Here is a 21,186-nt window from a genome sequence, read left to right on the forward strand (position 1 = left end):
GAAGAGAACAGGGGAGAGATTGACACTGCTTCCACATAGTTGCCAAAATATCACTCATCCTAAAATACAAAATTGATCTGCTTAAAGCTTAGTAGTTCCTTGTGGCCTACATTACTGCTTCTCAAGCTTTGGGTGTATAAGAATCACCAGGGGAACTTGTTACAATGTAAATTATCCCCCCTCCCAAAATGTAAATTACCCAGACTCCAGAAAATCTGATTCAGTGCATCTCTGGTCCTGGAACATGCATTTTTAACAAGACTTCCTATTCTTGGTCCTATACATGTGATCCCAGGACAGAATTTTGAGGAACAGTGACCTTGGAATAAAGTGCAATCTCATTAATTTACTATCAGTCTCACAATTCCGCACCAGCCCACTTTTCTGTATATAGTTTCTGTACTTTCCCACTGAACACCTTGCAGTCTAGCCACTGTGAGCTGCCTCAGCTCACCTAGGCCTTTCTGGACTCCTGTGCTCATCAAGCTCATCCTGTTTCTGCTGCTCAGAGCCCCTTTCGCTATGGCTGCTCCTACCCAATAACCTGTTGACCTGGCACACTACCTTGAGGTTCTTTGTAAACTATGTAAAGTATTCCTGGACTCAGCTCTTCTAGACAGAGTCCGTCTCTCCCTCCTCTGTTTCCTATGGCCTCTTTATTACAGCATGCACACACTGTACTAAGTTTTGCTTACTTATTTACATATCTGTCTTCCTCAATAGATGATAAGCCTTTTGAAGTCAGGGATGTCATTTTATTTATCTTTTACTTCTAGCATAAGCCTGACCCATAATAATTGCTAAAATACATGTATGTCATGTAATTAACAATCTAGTAAAGATGGGGGAGGAATGATTAGTTCCACTTTTCAGTGAGAAAAATGAGGTCTTAAGTATTTGCTTAGTTACCCATCTTGGGAGTTTACAGACTTAAGATTCACACCCCCAAGATAACCTGGCTTCTCTTCTGGTTCTAGTCCTTACAGGAAAGGTAGACTGTCATAGTAAAATTACACACAAACACATCCCTTTTTTAAGCATCCCCCTCCACTCACCTATCAGTTGATCATGTTTGGGGCAGAAGATGTTGCAATAGGGGCTCCTGGGTGATCATTCAGTTAAGCGTCTGACTTTGGCTCAGGTCATGATCTCCTGGTTCCTGAGTTTGAGCCGTGTGTTGGGCTCTGTGTTGACAGTTCAGAGCCTGGGGTCTCCTTTGGATTCCGAGTCTGCCTCACTCTGTACCCCTTCCCCACTCATGCTCTGTCTCTCTCTCTCCCTTTCTCTTTTTCTCTCCCTCTCAAAAGTAAACAAAAAAGGATGTTTCAATAAACTTTTTTATCATACTCTTTATAAAGTAAAACCTATCCCTCCAGATTAAGAACTGGTTATTGGATATTAAGCTCTTTGTCCCTGTTTCACATCCAACCCTGTATGCTCTACTTAGTGATGCTTATTTGTATCCCTTGCAGAAACCATATTATAGTACCTGATGGGGTTTCCACAAATGCTGGTTTAATTAAATTCAGCTGACATTTATGTCGGTGACATTTTCTGCAACAACTAAGACAAAAAGTTATCTATATATGTATAAGTATTCAAGTAGGTTTCTATCATATTTTTTTAAGTTTATTTATTTATTTTGAGAGAGAGGGAGGGAATGAGGGAGGGGTTGGGGGGCGGGGAGAGAGAGAGAGAGAAAGAGAGAATCCTAAGCAGGCTCTGCACTGTCAGCGCAGAGCCTGATGCAGGATTTGAACCCACAAACCACGAGATCATGACCTGAGCCAAAATTGAAAGACTAACTGAACCACCCAGACACCTCTCCATCATATTTTTTAAAGCTCCATTTTCATAGTTTAAATGTGTTTAGCCTTGCTGTAGACTTCAGCCTTAAGGTGTTGATGGAAATCAACCACCAGCTGCAAGGTTCAGATCCAGTGTGCCATAGAATACACATAGCTATGGCTTCAACCAAATGTTAGCAATGAAATATTTAGTAGCAACTGTTCTTTTAAAAGAAACATTTTAGATAATTAGAGTCATCTTGTAATATCCTTATACCCAGCTGTCAGCTTTTTACTTTTTCTGCCAATATTTCTGGAACTGAAATCAAGAAAATGGAAATTAGGGTACCATACTTTGACATACACTAAACACTTGAAAAACTGTTATACCTTATAAAGATTTCCAAATAGAGTTCCTCAGTTTCTCAAGGATGTTTATAAAAAGCAAATACCTATAGTAACCCTCCCCAATATTAAGTTGAAATATATGCATTGGTAAATAATAGGAGCATTAGAGAATTTGAAAAATTGCCTCTATAAATAGCCACTGGTCTTGAAGATTATTAAAGTAAATTTGAGCATTTTAATTTCATTTTGAAATTTTGTTTCTTAATTTTGTTACCATGTTTAATCAGCATCTCACTATCCGATTCTCTGTTTGTTTAGCTTTTGCTATCTTTCTACTTTTAATATACTCAAATCTCCATTTTCTTTTTAAATTTACTTACTTATTTTGAGAGAGAGAAGAGCAGGGTAGGGGCAGAAAGAGAAAGAGAGGAAATCCCAAGCAGGCTCCATGCTGTCAGCACAGAGCCCAGTGTGGGGCTCGAACCCACAAACCGTGAAATCATGACCTGAGCCAAAATCAAGAGTTGGAAGTTTAACTGACTGAGCCACCCAGATGCCCCTGTCAAATGTCTATTTTGTATCATGTCAACTTTAAGTAATAGCCCTGATTCCCCACTATGTTAGACAATGATAATATTATTCTATTTTTCCTTTCAAGTCTTTTCCTACCCTTTCACCATGTTATACAAATGTTATACAAATTTTACATTGTCAAGTAATGGTAACATTTACATTCTATTCTACAACCATACTTAACCCTGCTTATGTTTTGACTATAGGTAGATTTTAATAGTTGAAACTAATGTTAGTTATATTAAAATGATTATGTAAAAATGTTTCATTCCACAACTAAGAACCCTAGGATTAGATTTCTTTATGTGTTCAACATCATGAGCCACACAAAGAATATTTTTAGCATTCCAGTCACATGGTTCCTCTTTTCATACACTGTATAAGTTTCTCAAAATTGTGCTGTTTTGCTTCATATTTTGAGCATAATTTTATTACATATTTTGAGTTTTTCCCCAAAGTTTCCAATTGCGTTTTTTTTCTATTGTAAAAATAGTCATGTACACTCTATATACATGTCTTTAATACCACTAATAACTCCTCAATTTCCTTATCTGTTGCTTAGAGCCAGTTGTATTCTTTTTCCTGAATATTTTTTACTTGGGCCATACAGATTTCATCTTCTAGCTTGGGTTTATTTCTTCCTACAATTGATAAAACTTTATCCTAGGATTGCTTTTTCTTATTATTTATGTTGTTTGGCCACTGGGTCAGTTCCACCGTTTCTAGTATAGGATATCTTCTTCTTTCTTGACTTCCATCTGTGGTTGGCTAGAATAATAAATCAGGTCCCTCAGAATTGATTCATGGAAGGAAAACCCATGGAAATACCTTTATTTTTTTTTCCTTACAATGATAATATGCTGAGCATAGAATTCCTGGTCAGTTGTTTTCCAACAGATTTTAATTACTGCATAGTTTTTCACTTGTTATTTTTTTAATTCCAGTGCAGTTAACATCCAGTGTTTCACCTATATAATATTCACCACGGTTATTAATGAGAAGAATGTTTGTTGCCAGTCAGATAATTGTCCCTTTACATACTACCTATTACCTATTTTCCCCCCTGTAAAAGCTTTTAGGCTCTTATCTTTGTCTTTTATCATATAGTATGCAGGATTTTTTTTTTCCATTTATTCTGCTCAGTTGTCTCTTTTAATCTAAACATGTAGGTCTCTCCAGCTCATATGTTTTTTATTTCTTTAATTTTCTTTCTCCATTTTTCTCTTATTTCTTCTGGAATAACAAGTATTTGGTTGTTGGACCTCTTTGATTCATCTTACATCTGTTTACCCCTTATTTTCAATATGTTTCTTTTGCTCTGTGTTTTAGCAGTTTTTTTTTAATTTTGAAAATCCAGTAGGTGAGATAGATCATTTAATCTGCATTTTATTATGAATAAAGATGAGTAATTATCTGATATTTTTTGGCAACTTGCATTTCTTTCTCTGTGAACTCTCAGTTCATATCCTTCTGTCCATTTTTTATTGGGTTGTTCCTATATATACAGTAGGGATTTCTCCCATTGTTAATTATATGAGTAGCAAATAATTTTTACTAGTTTATCTTTTATCTTTGCCTATGGTATTTTTCGACTACATACAGGAATTTTTGTTTCTGTATAATTGGATTTATCAATCTTTTTATGGCATCTTGGTTTCACTTAGGAAAGACTTATATGTAGAAGGGTCATCTCACGTGTTCTTACTGTATTTTTATGGTTTTTTTTTTTTTTTTTTTTTACATTGTGATTGTTATTCTAAGTAGAATTTATCTGAATGTAAGTTGGGAACCCTCTCTTTTTTTCAAGTGTCCAGCCAGTTATTACAAGTGGTCTTTCCTCTATTGATTTGAAATGACATCCTTATTTATAATACATTCTGTGTCTATTTTAAATTTTCTGTTCTATTGCTATGAACATCTTAACCATGTAATTATTGTGATTTTATTATATATTTTAATATTTGGTAGGACTAGCCCCTTTTCTCTCCTTTCTTTTTTCCCTCCTCTCTCCTGAGTTTTCTGCTTTTCTTTTTTTTTTTTAACATTAGAATCAGCATAATAAGTTCTGCGCACACAAATCATACTAGTATTAATTGGGATCATGTTAAATGTATGGATTATTTAAGGGAGAACTGACATCATTATGAATTTGAGTCTTTCTATCTAAGAACATGATATGTTTCTCCATTCCTTCAAGTCTTTTGTTTTACTCAGAAACATTTTAAAGTTTTCTTTATCTTAAAGCAGTAAAAATTAAACTTTTTCCCCCTCCAAGTGGCTATCAGGATCATCTAGTAAATAATCTATCCTTTTACCTCACTTAGAAATTCTGGGGGTTTTTTTCCCCATACAAAATTGCAGCAACTACTTGTGTTCATTGCTGTACTGAGTTCTGTTCTCTGGATCTGCATCAGCCAATACTATATATACTATTTTTATAACTGAAGCTTTAATGCCTACTAGGCTAGTGTCCCCTCATTATCCTTCTTTTAAACACTCAGTATAATAAAAGCTATTATGAAACTTCTTAGACTGTTTTAAAGGCTCTCTTTCACACACACACACACACACACACACACACACACACAGAGAAAACTACAGCCTCACTTCAGGTGTTAATTATCTTATGTAAAGTATTAGCTAATGGATTGAATAGTTTGTGAAAACATACACCTGCACACTGCACAATCAAATGGCATTTATTCTAGAAATACAATGGGTCATATTTTTTTTTATTTTTTTTAATGTTTATTTATTTTTGAGATAGAGACAGAGCATGAACGAGGGAGGGTCAGAGAGAGAGGGAGACACAGAATCTGAAGCAGGCTCCAGGCTCTGAGCTGTCAGCACAGAGCCCGATGCGGGGCTCGAACTCATGGACTGTGAGATCATGACCTGAGCCGAAGTCAGCCACTTAACCGACTGAGCCACCCAGGCGCCCCTACAATGGGTCATATTAACACTAGGAAATCTGTAACGTGCATGTACACATACATTTTCTTAATCACTCACACATAAACACATAACCTTAGTAAAAGATGACTTGACATACTAAATAGTAAATGTCCCAAATCAGAAGCTTTAGTCAGGCTTAATAATGAAAGATTCACACTCCATTCATGTTATGAATAACATAAGGAACAATCAATAACTTCTCTTATTTGTGTTGGTGTGCAACACTGATACAGTTAGACAAGGGAAAGAAAATGAGTATAACAAAGGAGGAGACAAATTATTATTTGAAAATTTTGCTTTTCATTTTGTATATGCATTTCTGTATCCTACCTTCCCATTCATATCCTGCCCTCCAAGTGTAGCCAATGTTAATAGCATGTGATTAATTCTAGGGCAGGGGGAAATAGAAGAGGATAAAAGAATATAATCTGTATTTTTTCATTTTATTAGTGTAGAATTATAATCAACATTTTCTTTTTAAAAGTATATTCTGAGTCTATCATTATATTCCCTTTTTAAATTTGTATTTAATTTTCATCATTAAAATAATTGCATCTTCCAGTAATCACAGAATGATGAGGTTGGGTGATTCTCCTCCATAGGAAACAGGCACAAGAATGCTGGGAGTAACTATAATAATACCAGTGAAGATATATTTTAGAATAAAGATTAATACTAGAGACAGAGAGATACATTTCATAAATATAAGGGAATGAATACAACAGGAAAATATAAAAATTCTAAGTGTATCTCAGTGTAACAGAGGCACAAAATACATGGAAGCAAAAAGCCAACAAAACTGAAAGGAGAAATGGTTCAACATTTAGTGTTGGAGATTTTAGTACACTTCTGTCAACAATGGGTAGGATAAGTAGGCAGAAAAACAGGATAAATAAGACTTGAGTAAGGCAAGTTGACCTAATTGACATCTACAATAAATTATACCCAATGCATTCAAAGTGGATTTGAAACATTCATCAGAATGAGCCATCTACTGACCCACACACATAAAATGTATTATTAAATATAAGAAAATTGAAATTATGCATTGTGTTCTGCAACCACAAGGAATTAAATTAAAAAATCAATACAAAAAAATCAGTACAGAAAGAAATAAGGAAAATCCCCAAATATGTAGAAATTAAATAATGCATTTCTAAGTAACCCATGGGTGAAAGAAGAATTCACAGGGGAAATTAGGAAATATTTTTACCAAATGAAAATAGAAATACAACAACATATGAAAATAATCAGTATATAGCTAAAGCAGTGCTAACAAAGAAATTTGTAGCTTTAAAGACCTACTAGAAAAGAAAGGTCTAAAATCAATGATCTAAGCTGCTGCTTTAAGAAGCTAGCAAAGAAAGAGTGAATTAAACCCAAAATAAGTAAAAGAAAGGAAATAATAAAGATCATAGCACAAATCAAGGAAATAGAAAATAGAAAATCAGTGAAAAGCTGGTTCTTTAAAAAGTTCAATAAAATTAACAAACCTTTAACTAGAATGATCAAGAAAAAAGGAGATGCAAATTAACAATATTAAGTATCTATTTTATAGATACTTAAAAATATAATAAAGGAACATTATGAACAACTTTACACTAACCAATTTGATGACTTAGATGAGGTGGAAAAATTCCTTGCAAAATTCAAATGACCAAAATGGACTCAAGAAGAAATAGAAAATGTAAATAGACTTACATAAAGAAAATCAATTAGTAATTTAAAACCTTCCAACAACAAAAAAAATCCAGACCCTGAAGGCATAGCTGGTAATTCTGACAAACATGAAAGAATTAAAAATACCAGTCCTACAGAAATTTTCAAAAAATACAGGAGTAAAAAATGTCACAACTCACTTTATGAGGCCAACATTACCCAGTTACCACAACCAAATGAAGACATTGTGAGAAAAGAAAAATAGTAGCCAATATTCCTCATGAACATAAGACACAAAAACCCTTAACAAAATATTAGCATGTTAAATCTAGCAGTATATAAAAAAAATAATACATCATAGCCATGTGGGATTTATCCTAGTAATGCAAGGCTGGTTTAGCTTCCAAAAAATCAATTCAATGTAATATATCATGCTACCAAGATAAAGTTGAAAAAAATATATTTGCATCCCAGTAGATACAGATGACAAAATTCAGTACAGACTTACAATAAAACCTCTCAGCAGAGTAGGAATTGAAGGCACCCTCCTTAACCTGATAAAGGATGTTTATGAAAAAACCATTAACATACTTCATGGTGAATGATTTTATGCATTTCCACTTTAAGATCAAGACCAAGTCAAGGATGTTTGCTGTCACCACTTTTATTCAGTATTACACTGGAGGTCATGGCTGGTGCAGTAAGGCAAGAAAAAGAAATGAAAGGACATACAGAATAGAAAGAATGAAGTAAAATTATTATTCACAGGTGGCATGTATATAGAAAGTTCTAAGAAATCTGCAAAAAAGGATGAGTATGTGAATTTACAAGGCTGTAGAAGATTGTTAATAAACAAGAACTAATTGTATTTCTACATACTAGCAATGAATGATCCAACAATGAAATTAAAAAACAAAAAACCACGGTAATATTGTATAATTACTTAGAAATGAATTCAACAAAAGATATGCAAAACCTTTACGCTGAAAACTACAAAGTATCGCCGACAGAAATTAAAGAAGACCTAAATTAATTGAGAGATACACCATGTTTTTGAATTGGAAGAGTAAATATTGTTAGGGTGGCAGTTCTCATAAAACTGAGCTATAGAGTGAATGCAATCCCAATCAAAATCTTGTCAGTCTTTTTCATAGGAATTGGCAAAATGATTCTAAAATTTATATGGAAATGCAAAGGCATAAAGTAGCAGCAAAAAAAAATTTAAGCACAGTCATCTAAGGACTTAAAATACCTGATTTTTAGAATTGCTATGAAGCTACAGTAATCAGAATGGTTCAGTATTAGCATAACGATAGACATATAGATGAATGGAGGAAATTTGGAATCTAGAAATTGAACCATACTTAATAGGATAATTGATTTTTTACAAAAGTACTAATATAATTCAAGGGGGAAAGAATAATCTTTTCAAAAAATGGTTCTAGAATAACTAGATGTCCATTTGGAGAAAACTTTTTTTTTTTTTTTTTTGAGAAAACTTTTTTAAGTTCATTTACTTTGAGAGGGAGAAAGAGGGAGAGAGGCAGACAGAGAGAGGGAGACAGAATCTTGGGCAGGCTCTGCAACTTTCTACAGAGCCCCACGCGGGGCTCAAACTCACAAACCCTTGAGATAGTGACCTGAGCATTTGGAGAAATTTTTAAAAAGATCCTTAACACAATCTTCACACTAAACCCCAAAAATTCATTCAAAATGGATCCTAGACCTAAACATAAATGGTAAAAATGAAAACATCCTACTAAGTGAAAGAAGCTAGACACAAAACATTGCATACTGAATGATTTCAGTTATGTGAAACTCCAGAATAAGAAAAAACATACAAAGACAGAAACCAAATTATTAGTTACCTAGGACCTGGGGTAAGAATGAAGATTGAGGATTGACAACAAAGGGAGAAAACTTATAGGGGTAGGTAGCTGTTTTTAACTTGATTGTGGTGGTAATTTTCACAACTGTTACACATTTACCAAGGCATATTGAACCAAATTTTAAATTACCTCAGATAAATAAAAATACAATCATGTTGTTTTAAATTACTACTGAAAGATTAATTAAAAAGTTTACCACTCCTCCTTCCTCCCATCCTGTCCCCTAAACTTGTCTTGCCTTAAGTAATTCTTCAGGAAAACCACTTTCAACTATTTCAGCTGCTCATGTTTACCACTTATAATAATGGGGTATAGTGCTATCTCTTGGTCCACCAATATTTGACATCCATTAATTTCTTCTTATAACATGATTTTACCTCTTTTAATGCCTTACTTTGCCTTATCTCATGTCCTAGTATATTATTTCTGGCTAAATATACACTTAGTATTTTTATTATTATGACCACATAATATTATTCAGTAATGAAACAAATAGTGCATGTGGTTATATCTCCAGTAATGAAACAAATAGTGCATGTGGTTATATCTTTTATGGTACAATATTTTTGTTTTTATTGTTTAAATTAATTACCTCATTTAAAAAATTTGCTTAGTTAAACCATCATATCTGAGTTTCTTCCCACATGCTTCGAGCCTCTTTGTAATACCATTCACCCATGAGATAGTTTGGTTATTTTCCAAAGATAACCTTCCTAGAGACTTCAGTTTCTCTGATTTAATCTTGACTGCTCCCTAGGTCTGTTTCACAGCTGTTTCGGTAAGACTTCTCTTTGCTCTCATCCTGGATATTCCCTACACCTGCTTCCTGTGTTGCAGCCTCATTTTCTGTACCCTATATCTTCATGGTTTATTCCCTCATTTACAGGAGCGTATCCTTTAGTGGCTTCCTGAAAAGAGATAACTGAGAGGTAAATTTTTTGAGATTTTTGCATACCTGGATATGTCATTTTCTACTCCTACAATTATGTGATATTTTAGATGAGTGTAGAATCCTAGATTGAAAATCATTTTTACTCAGAATTTTTACAGTATTCTTTCTTCTGGTTTCCAGTTGTGCTATTTAGTGGTCCAGTGCCATTTCTGGTTCCTGATCTTTTATTTATTTATTTTTCTCTTTGGAAGTGTTTATTCTCTTCATGCCTAGTATTCTGAAACTTTAAAGCATTGTATTTTTCATTTATCGTACTGTGTACTATGTAGGTCCTTGCTTCCTGCCAACTTAACATCCTTCAGCTCTTGGAAACTTTTTGCCTTTTTTGATATATTCTCACCTCTGTTTTCATTGGTCTTTCTGGAATTCCTACAAATCAGGTATTAAACTTCCTGGATTTCTTTTTCTAATTTTTTACCTTTCCCTTCTATTACTCATCTCTTTCTCTTTTTTCTGCCTTGTGGAAAATTGCCTTGACTGTAACTTCAAGTTTTCATTGAACTTTTTTTCAGCTCTTACCTGTCTAATTATTCTGTCTAATTATTCTTTTCTTGTTGATTGCTCATCTGGTTAATGATAATAGTATTTTCTCTTAGAATATCTTAGTTTTCTTGACATTTTTTTCTGTTCCATCATTGTTTCTCAGCACTCCTATGATGTTTTGGTCTCTGTCTTTAGTATTGGAGACTTGCCTGAAATGCATAAGAATTTTTGACTGTCATTCATATTTAAAAGAATTTAAAGGCTGGTGGAAAATAGAGTTTGAGAGCAGAGCTCTTGTCTGTTGGTGGACCATGCTCTAGGAAATCCCTAAATGTCATGATCTTTCTCTGGGTTAGTCAGTTTTGGATCCTTTTCTGGAGAAAATTTATCATCTCCTGTGTAGAGCTGCAAGTGCTCTTGAGCCATACTGAAGAAAGGGGCTTCGAGTCTTTCTTATAATCTTCTGGTTTTAGTCACAACTTTACCCTTATCTACTTCTGTGTCTATTTAAGTCCAAAGTCCCTTGGGTTTAATTTTTCCAGAAACTCTACCTTCTGAGTTCTGAAGGATTGGGAAGTCATTGACTACACTAAGTGGACTTAACCTGGAATTCTAATAGTTCCAGGTATCTCCTAGCTCCAAACCTTTCTGAGAATTGGCTTGCTTCTTATCTATAGGCACTTAAATTTAATATTCCTCATCTCAGTGAGCATTCTCTCTCTCTTTTTTTTTTTTTTTTTTTTTTAGCCTGTCTATATGTTATGGTTTAGGGTTACAGTTTTCTGGCTTTATCAAAGAAGGTGTTTGTTTACCTTATTCGGGAGTGATTGGAGGCACAGAGGTTTTTACCCTGATATTTTGAAATCAGAAGTCTGATTTTTTTTATTGTTTTTAATGTTTTATTTATTTTTGAGAGAGAGAGAGACAGAGCATGAGCAGGGGAGGGACAGAGAGAGGGAGACACAGAACTGGCAGCAGGCTCCAGGCTCCACAGTCACCACAGAGCCCAACGTGGGGCTCGAACTCATGAACTGTGAAATCATGACCTGAGCCAAAGTCGGAGGCTTAACCAACTGAGCCAACCCAGGTGCCCCTGTTTCTTCCCTTTTTATAAGCACACTGTTCTACAGCTCTTCCTCAACCTCCTTGTGTATTTTGGTGTTCTTTTCATATTAGTACACATAGATCTACATCATTCATCTTAATAGCTGTGTAGGATTTCATAAATTACATTACTATAATTTACATAATTATTACCCTATTAATATGAGGTTGTTTCCAGTTTTTGCTTTCATGAACATTGCCTCTTTGAATATTCTTTAAACTGCTTTTTGGTAAATTTGTACAAATATATCCATATAATAACTTCTACTGGGAGATTGCCTAGTCTAAGAATATGTACATTTTAAATTTTGAATCATATTGGAGTGCCTGAGTAGACCAGTTGGTTACATGTCCAAGTCTTGATTTTGGCTCACATCACGATCTCACAGTTTGTGAATTCAAGCCCCACATCAGGTTCTGTGCTGGCAGTGCAGAGCCTGCTTGAGATTCTCTCTCCCTCTCTCTCTGCACCTACCCTGCTTTCATTCTCTCTCTCTCTCTCTCTCTCTCAAAATAAATAAATATGTAATCATATTGTTAGAATTGTCTTCTAGAAAGTTTACATTTCCACCAACTTTCTAAGAGTGCTATTTTTGCAGTCATGGGTTTCATCAAGCTTAATTTTTTTTTTCAATCTGATAAGTAAAAAATGGGAATATATCATTGTTTTTATTTTCATTTTAAAATTATTGCCTTAAGCTTATCCCATTTAAATTTCCTTTTCTGCAAACTATTTGCAATGTTTTCTTATTCATCTTTTTCTTACTGACTTGTCCAAACTATTTGTAAATTACCAAAAATAAATTAGCCTTTGTCCTATCTGTTGTAAATATATCTTTACCAGTTTGCCAGTGGTCTTTGAATTTGGTTTGTGGTACTTTTGCCAGACCAAAATCTTTTACTTTTATTTAGTCATATTTATCCACTTTTTTCCCATATGTCTTCTTGGTATTATACCATTACTATGTAAATAAACCATAGTTTTCCTATATATGAACAATAACCAATTATATAATGGACGAGAAGATCTCATTTATAAAATTAACAATAAGATCACTTATCTAGAAATAAACTTAGTAAGCCATAGCAGAACTTACATGAAGCAATCTTTTAAAACTCTACTGAGAAGGCAAAGATTTCTTGGACAAGACACAAGAAGCAGTAATAAAAGAAAATAAGATGAATAAGACTTTATCAAAATTAAAATTTTTTGCTCATCAAAAGACAGAATGGGAAAAAAAAATATTCTCAGTTTTTACTGAGTGACAGAAGTGACAAAAGAACTTACACCAGAATATATAAAGAACCTCTGAAATCAACATTATAAAAAATCAACTACCAAATACAAAAATGCATACTCAAACAGACATTTCACAGAAGATAAACAAATGGCCAGTAAGCACATGAAGAAATTTCAACATCATTAGTCATCAGTAAACAGTAAAACACTATGGTTTTAATTTGTAGAGGTACCACTATATACCCACTAGAATAGCTTAAATGGAAAAACTGATACCACTAACTAGTTATGAGGATAAAGAGCAACTGGAATTCTCACTTATTGCTGGCAGTAATGCAAAATGGTCAGTCACTTTGGAGAACTGGTAGGTAGGTAAACATAATGTTTACCTTATGTATTGAGAGGTCCCCAACACCATCCCCAGGTTTGTTTGCTAGCCAAGAGGACTCATAGGACTTGGTGTGTAATCATATGTATGACCAAAGAGTACAAACCACAGTCAACAAAAGGAAAAGGTACATGGGGAGAAATCCAGGGGAGATTACGTGCAGGCTTCCAAGGGTCCTTTTGTAGTGGAGTCACCCAAGGTAGACTTAATTTCCCCAGCAAGAAGTTGAGACAACATGTATGAAATGTAGACAACCAGGAAAGCTTGTTGGGTTCAGCACACAAATGTTTTGAGGCTGATCCTTCTGCCCAACACATACCCAAATTCCAGAAGGCGAGCAGATACTCAATATAAACCATATTGTTTTCATAAACAGTTTAGGCACAGCGAGCCACTTTTATCAGTTAGGGAGTAAGAATTCACTAAACTCCTTGATCCAACTTCCTAAATACCAGCCAAGGGCCAACTTTGCAAGCAGGCCTTCTTAAGGACAAGTAGTCAGTCTGCATACCTTATTTTACTGCTGAGTATTTACCAAAAGAAGTGAAGGTATATGTCCACTAAAACAAAAAAACTAAGAATGTTCGTGGCCAAAACTGGAAACAGCTCATATATTCAACAATTGGAGAATGGATAAATGAGCTGAAATATATTTTGGTCTGCTACTTGGCAATTAAAAAGAATTAATTGGTCATATATCAACAGCATGCATAAATCTCAAATGCAGTATGTTAAGCAAAAGAAGCCAAACACAAAATAGTATATACACTGTATAATTCAATTTATATGAAGTCAAGAACCTGCAAAAGTGACCTATGATTACAGAAATCAAAATGTGATAATCAAGGGGCAGAGAGAGAAATGAATTGGAAAAGAGCATGAAATAATGTTCCGGGTTAATAGATATGTTCTATATCTTGGTTTGTATGGTGGTTACATGGATATAAAAAGTTGTTGAAAGTCATCAAACTGAACACTTAAGCTCAGTTAAGAACACAGTGCAGTTCACTGTGAGTTAATTACAGTACAATTAAAAAGTTATTACTAAGGAACATTGAAAAACAGAAAACTGTAAGTACATAGTAGGATAGGAAGTATGCCTCCCTAAACTAGTAGAAATCAGAGTTTCTCAATCAAAATACCAGTTTTGCTTTGATCTTTGTTTTGACTTTAACAAAATGAATCTGAAGTTAATTTGGAATTAGAAACCAGGTTTAATGGGACTGAATGGAAAGCATTTGGGCTGAATTGAAAGGATAGGTATGATTGAAATGGCAATGAATAGGAATAGAGGTAGGAGAAAGATCATGGACCCTTTTTCCAAAACCAAAAAAAATCTGTAAGGGAAAATGATTGATCTAGAAAGCTTAGAGCTTGGAGTGTGGGGGGAAAAAGAGTAAGGTGGGGGGAGCATAGTTGTAATGGTTGGTGAGGCTTTGAGTTTGAACTATATTCTGTAGATGCTAGAAATTCACCGTATTATTTTAATTGAGTAGTGTTGTGAGGTAGATGTTTTAGGTAGCCAGTATTCCTCACACTGGCTAACTAATTGGGGAGGGAAGAAACTAAATACTGTGCTTTCACGGCTTTTTGCCTTAGTTCATACAGCACTTAGACTGCTGCTCATTTTGTACCAGTCAGAAATCCTATCATTCATTAAGCACCTTTCCCTTAAGCGCATACATACGCTTTGTCCTGTAATTACTATATTCTGCTTTCCAGATTGTAAGGTATTAGAACTCTATTCTTTTCACCTTCATTTATATACACATATGAATGATCTTTTCCCTCTTCTTTTCCATCAGTCATCCCTTCACTTTAATTGCCAGTGTCTTATAGATAACAATTACTTTATGAAGGCTTGTTGAATTAGAGACCTGTCATTGTTCCATATGAGAACTCATTAGGGTTTAGAAGTGATAGAGAAGATGCCCCCCCAAAGTGATGCATTTGAGGGTGATTTAATGGGTGGAAGTGACATCATGCAAGAGAAGTTGAGAACTCCAAAGGGTCCAGCCTTGGAGATTGAGAGAGTGGTGGTGTCATGAATAAACAGAGTAAGAGGTACCAACAAGAAAAACAATTAAAAGAGGCCAGGAAAATATCCTAGAAAGATTATTTTGACTTTTATTGGGGAAATTTGGGGGGAAATTTTAAATCATTTAAAACATCAATAGTTCCTTACCTTTGTAACTTTTACCTTTCAATTATGAAGATATTTTAAGACAAGATATAGAATACGAACCTGAGAACTTCCTAACATTTAACATTATGGAAATAATCCACTTTTAGACTGTTCTCTACATTATTGCAGTGACTTTGTAATAGATTACTCAAATAGTGAAGGGGAGGTAGGTGTGTGTGTGTGTGTGTGTGTGTGTGTGTGTGTGTGTGTGTGTCTGTCTGTCTGTATTTTGTCCTGGGAAGATGACATTATGATTATGACAGGACAGAACAAAAGAGCAGTACTGAAAATAGTTAGATTAAAGGTTGTTTTTCTGTCACCACACACCAGATATGTAGAGTAGTAAAAGCAGACAGATGGACAGTTCTGCTAGTTTCGGAGTGTTCGAATACAGAAAAGAAACATTCTGTTCCATTTATTCAGAAAAGGAATTTCTAGGCTAAATTACTGGTTTCAGTAATAAGTTTCATATTCTGACCAAAGAAACATTTTTTTTTTACCCTGGGGATAATGACTCATGCTCTTCTCAGAATTTTGCTTTTGTGTAAACTAAAGTGCAGTCATAAATACAGCACTGTTATTTGGATCTTAGTGCTAATGATACCATTGTGAGAGACTAGTGATGGGTAAGAACACTAGTATTGTAAAGCCAATTGAAACAAAGGGACCAAGCACAGGTTTTAATTAGCCGATTCCTAGGGACGTTAAAGTAGATTTTTTTAAACTAATAAGCTAATTATTGTGGTTTTGTTAATTACGCTTTAAAAATAGAGCCCATACTTTTATCTTAAAAGAAAAAAAAACCCATCATTTTGAGGTTGAGACAAAAGGTGAATTTCTGATTTCCAGTACTGACACTGGGAATACTTTATAGAATTTTTCTGTGCCTTTTTTTCTTATGCCCTACCAAATTGGTATGAGACTATCAAACTGTGATCCCTTAGACCATGAAGCCACTGTCAAATGATAGGAAGTATAAGCATTGACTAGATGAAGTTAAAAGTTTAGACAGTCCAGTTTTAGTTTAACCTTAATCTTGCAATTTTAGAAATAGCAGTTTGAATGTGCTCTTTACCATAATAGATGCTCTCACTTTAAAATTTCACCTAAGCATTCTCCATCACGTATCCATCCCTGTAGTAAGCATGACTGAGCGCAGACTCAAAAGTCCCTTTTATCATCCCCCACAATCTCTCTCTTTGCACACTCATTCCCTTTCTTGAGTATTACTCCGTAGTGAGGGTCCAGAATTTTAGCCCCTTTAAATTGTCTTCTTCAAACTTTCTTACATCTTTCTCTGTGCCTTTAATTTCAGCAAGATTACCTAATACATTATAATGTGTGAAGTAGTTGTTGGGATAATAGACAGTTTAATGACTTAGGTTAAATAACTAGTTCCTGTCAGTTGATACATTTTCTAAGGAAGCAGTTTAACTTAATGAATTATTATAAGGTATTTTTTATTGTTTAAACTATATACCTTAAGTGGTCAACTGGTGACATTGAACATCAATGAATAAAATAGAAATACTGTATGTACTGATTGCTTATGTTGCTATTTTTACACATTTACACCCATTTCAATTTGTCATTCTCATTGCTCTCATTTTAAGGTATAGCAACTATAGTTTCCCAGACATATGGTGTATTATACTATATTAAGTATAAAATAACAGTAAATGTTTAAAATGCAAAGACCATCTAATATATCTCTTTCATCATTAAATGGATTCTGAAGTACTGTGCCCATATTAGAGTGGCTGAAAAAAAAATGATTTTTAAAAATTTTTGTGCTTCCATGCCTCCACATTGTTGTTGCTGTCACTCATAGAACTCTTCTGTTCACATGTCAGTAGGTGATGCTTGTGCTGAAAGTAAGCCCCTCTCTCTCTGATTGCACTTCTGGGAGGTCTGTGTTCCTTTGCTTGCCAAACAGCTATTCTGCATTATTTACAATTTTGCTTTAGTGAAATAGCCTTTTTATCAGAGATCAAATATTGAAGGATGATAAATCATGATTAAAGTTGGTCAATAATTCAGTGGAGTTTTTTCCCTTACTATTAAATACTAAACTATTCTGTTATTGCCAGAAAATAGAGTAGATGGCAGATTTTGGGTTTACAATGTTGAGTTGGTCAAAAATGAAAATAATACTCCAAAGCAAAGAGACCTTCTGTGAAATATATCTGGTGAATATATTGGGTCTGCTAGTACCCCCAGTCAAAGCTAGCTCTCCTTATTGGACTGGACTAGACTGAACATTTACTATTTTGTCACTTGGGGGTTCTTTTCTCTTTGTCTGTGGTCACAAACTACTCATTCTGAGGAAGACAGAACAACTGGATCTACTGAGAAATCTGTAGCTAACTCAGGGCTCACTTTATAATGGCAGTAGACTCATCTTTTCACCATTGTCAGGAAAGACCATATGGTTAATTGGTGGAGTGCAGGCAGGTTTTAATGCATCTAGACACTAGCAGGCTACCACCAGAAGGAATAGTACTTGACTAGAAGCCCCCGTAGTAAGTAAACTATGTCTTCATCCTGTGACATAAAGAAATAAGATAGCTGTTCATTCTTGGTGAATGTAGAAAACAAAAGGGAACGCTGTGAAGCGCATGTTTTCCCGAAGTTCATCCACCCTCGCCCATAGTAGCAGGAAGACTTGGAAGAAGATTGTTGAAGTATTCAAAGCCATGGAAAGGCTTGTGAAGGAATTAAACTATACCAGATAAGTAAATAAATAAATAAGTAAATAAGTAAGTAAATAAATAAATAAGAAAAAGTCATTTGATAAACTTTAGAAAGCAAGTTTGTGGCTTATGGAAACATTTTGTCTTCAGTGTGTTACAGATCTTTAAAAGAATAAAGTCAAGTGAGCTGGAAGACATATTGCTAGGGTTACCTTTTGCTAGATGTTCTTAATTCAGATGTTTAATCTGGATATTCTTAAACTTTTTAGTGAATTTATCCAGCTAGGACCTGAATAATGTACTCTTTTGTCTCTTCTTTTTCTGTAAATCACTAGCAGCTAGGAAATAACAGTTTTACAAATCAACCAAATCCAGGATGGTGTTAGCTTCTTTAGGGCAAGAATGAATGAAGTTATTTTTTGGTGAAGTCCCCAGGCTTTTGAAAGAGAGGGGAGAGTTAGTTTTCATACAAACTTTAAGCAGAAAAGTTAGAGTCCTTTTATACTCCTTAATCTGTCAATCAAGAAAGAAACAATGTGTGGTTGGCAACATCTATGTAATTCCAAGTAATATATTGATATTCTTCCTGAAGTAGATAGGACATGAGTCTCATTTGTAAAGGGGAATTACAAAGGACTGTGAGCCCCATATTTTGGGTATCATCAGTAATAAGTTTATAAACTTACTTATGAAAGGTTAATCTTTCAGGCCCTTTTCTCTTTATGTTCCATGGAAGCTAAAATATTTGATTAGCAGGAAATTAGAGTAACATTTCAAGAACCCCTCCATATTTTGCATTTCCTTCCTTCCTTCCTGGGCTGGTCTCCATTGATCTGATATTGGTTAAATTTTCATGAAGGCAATCAGGTGCATAATTAAGGTTCTATTTTCCCTGTATTCTTTTTTTTTTTTTAATTTTTTTTTCAATGTTTTTATTTATTTTTGAGACAGAGAGAGACAGAGCATGAACGGGGGAGGGGCAGAGAGAGAGGGAGACACAGAATCGGAAACAGGCTCCAGGCTCGAGCCATCAGCCCAGAGCCTGACGCGGGGCTCGAACTCACGGACCGCGAGATCGTGACCTGGCTGAAGTCGGACGCTTAACCGACTGCGCCACCCAGGCGCCCCTCCCTGTATTCTTGAAGAATACTCTTGGCCCTTCAATGTAGAAACAGCTATAAAATTTAAATACCTTAGGGTTATTTCTCTGTTTTATATAAAGATACTAGTTTGTAACCATTTATAAGGAGAGTGTTTTTTTTTTCCTCATTAAAAAACTTCTCCTCCAATATGAGGCAGCTGACTTTGACATTTTGTAAATAAATTGTTCTTACGCTTAAAAAAAAAAAAATTATCCTCCACATTATACCAAATTTCCTTTAAGTGAACCAGATAGTAATTACTTAATGTAGAAGATGGGCTGTGTTGTTGGGTTTTAGCCCAAAAAGATCATTCCTGCCCATTTTCAATCAAACCAAATATGATTAAAAGGCATTTTTTTTTAACATGAAGAGAAATCAGTGGTATGGTCTATGTAATTCGCCTTCACTTCTCTCTTTTCCTAACTGGTTGTTATTTTTTTTCAGTCCAAGAGCCAAAAGTATTTGTAACTATGACTTTGCATTTTTGTTTCTGTTGCTCATTCCTTTTTGTCTGTTTTTCTTTAAATAAGAAAACCAGTATAATCTCATGTATGAATGTAAAGAAGTAGATTTTACAAATTATGTATAGCATAATTCTAAAATAAGATTTTTTTGGCATGTAGTTCTATATGTTTTTTTTTCTTATGTCTCTTGTTGACTTGTGTGATTGTTTTATCATTATTGAAATATGTCAGATACCCATTTGATGCTTATGCTCTGCTCAGAGTGTACAAACTGAGTTAAATAGATACAGGTCTCATCCTTTAGGCATTTTGCAGTTCATTAAGAATACAGAGACAAGGGGCGCCTGGGTGGTTCAGTCGGTTAAGCATCTGACTTCGGCTCAGGTCATGATCTCATGGTTCATGAGTTCGAGCTCCGCGTCGGGCTCTGTGCTGACAGCTCGGAGCCTGAAGCCTGCTTTGGATTCTGTGTCTCCCTCTCTCTCTGCTCCTCCCCTGCTCACACACTGTCTCTCTCTCAAAAATAAATAAAGATTAAAAAAAAATTTTTTTTTGAAGAATACAGAGACAAAGATAAAGATGAGGACAGAAACATGTCTACAGATATCAAGTACATAAGCAAAATACTCTGCATCAAAAATTTTTTCATAATTATGAAATCGGCTTGAAACCATAAAGTTTTGGCCCTTTTCTGGACCCATGGATCTTGATAGAATTGATCCAGTAGATAAAAGAGGGAAATTTTATTGAATTTTCATACTCTAAGCACTGTGCTAAGGATTTTATATGTATTATTTCATTGAATTATTATAAGTCACTGTGGGATAATAACTTTTTATTCACTTTGTGCAAATAAGAAAACTCCTGGGGAGGTTTTATGGACTGCAGAGTTCTCCAGAGGCTCAGTAGAGCTGAGGATGATGGAGCAGTGATCTGAACCAAAGCAGAAACATTGGTTAGGCCATTTCTGCTGTACCCTTAGAACTAGACTGCTCTCATTTATGTTGTTTTCTTTGCTGTTAAACACTGAATAATACCATAGTTGAAAAAATGTAGAAGTTTCCAAAATGTTTTCAGGTCCATTGATTGTTTGCTCGGGGTATTAAGATGTTAAAGCTCAAGTCACTGGTTAGATTCTCTTTATGGAATCATTAGCTTTGTCCTTTTCTTTGGGCAAAAGAAGTCACCCTTAATTCTTTCCACCTGTCTTATCAGTACATGCCATCAGTCACAAAGTGTGCTGGCTAATAAGGAGGAACCAAAGAATTATAGCAAAAATATACTATTACCAGAAAAAACAAGGTGAGGGGCACCTGGGTGGTGC

At 34.7% G+C, this 21,186-nt stretch overlaps 1 protein-coding gene across 2 annotated transcripts in view; it reads left to right on the top strand.

The window, feature by feature from the left end:
* Positions 1–21,186, top strand: part of PIK3CA (phosphatidylinositol-4,5-bisphosphate 3-kinase catalytic subunit alpha) — an 81,729-nt gene that overhangs the window by 15,712 nt on the left and 44,831 nt on the right. Inside the window, exon 1 of one of the 2 annotated variants that reach the window (XM_040480810.1) lies at positions 17,901–18,298. The exons of the other annotated variant lie outside the window; for it this stretch is intronic. The gene's annotated coding sequence lies outside the window, so the exon portion shown is untranslated. Of the gene's footprint in view, positions 1–17,900; positions 18,299–21,186 lie in introns of those variants that run through there. 2 annotated transcript variants of the gene reach the window in all.

This window comes from Herpailurus yagouaroundi, unplaced genomic scaffold (genome assembly GCF_014898765.1).
Source record: "Herpailurus yagouaroundi ecotype Mexico unplaced genomic scaffold, PumYag 159, whole genome shotgun sequence".
NCBI classification, from domain to species: domain Eukaryota; kingdom Metazoa; phylum Chordata; class Mammalia; order Carnivora; family Felidae; genus Herpailurus; species Herpailurus yagouaroundi.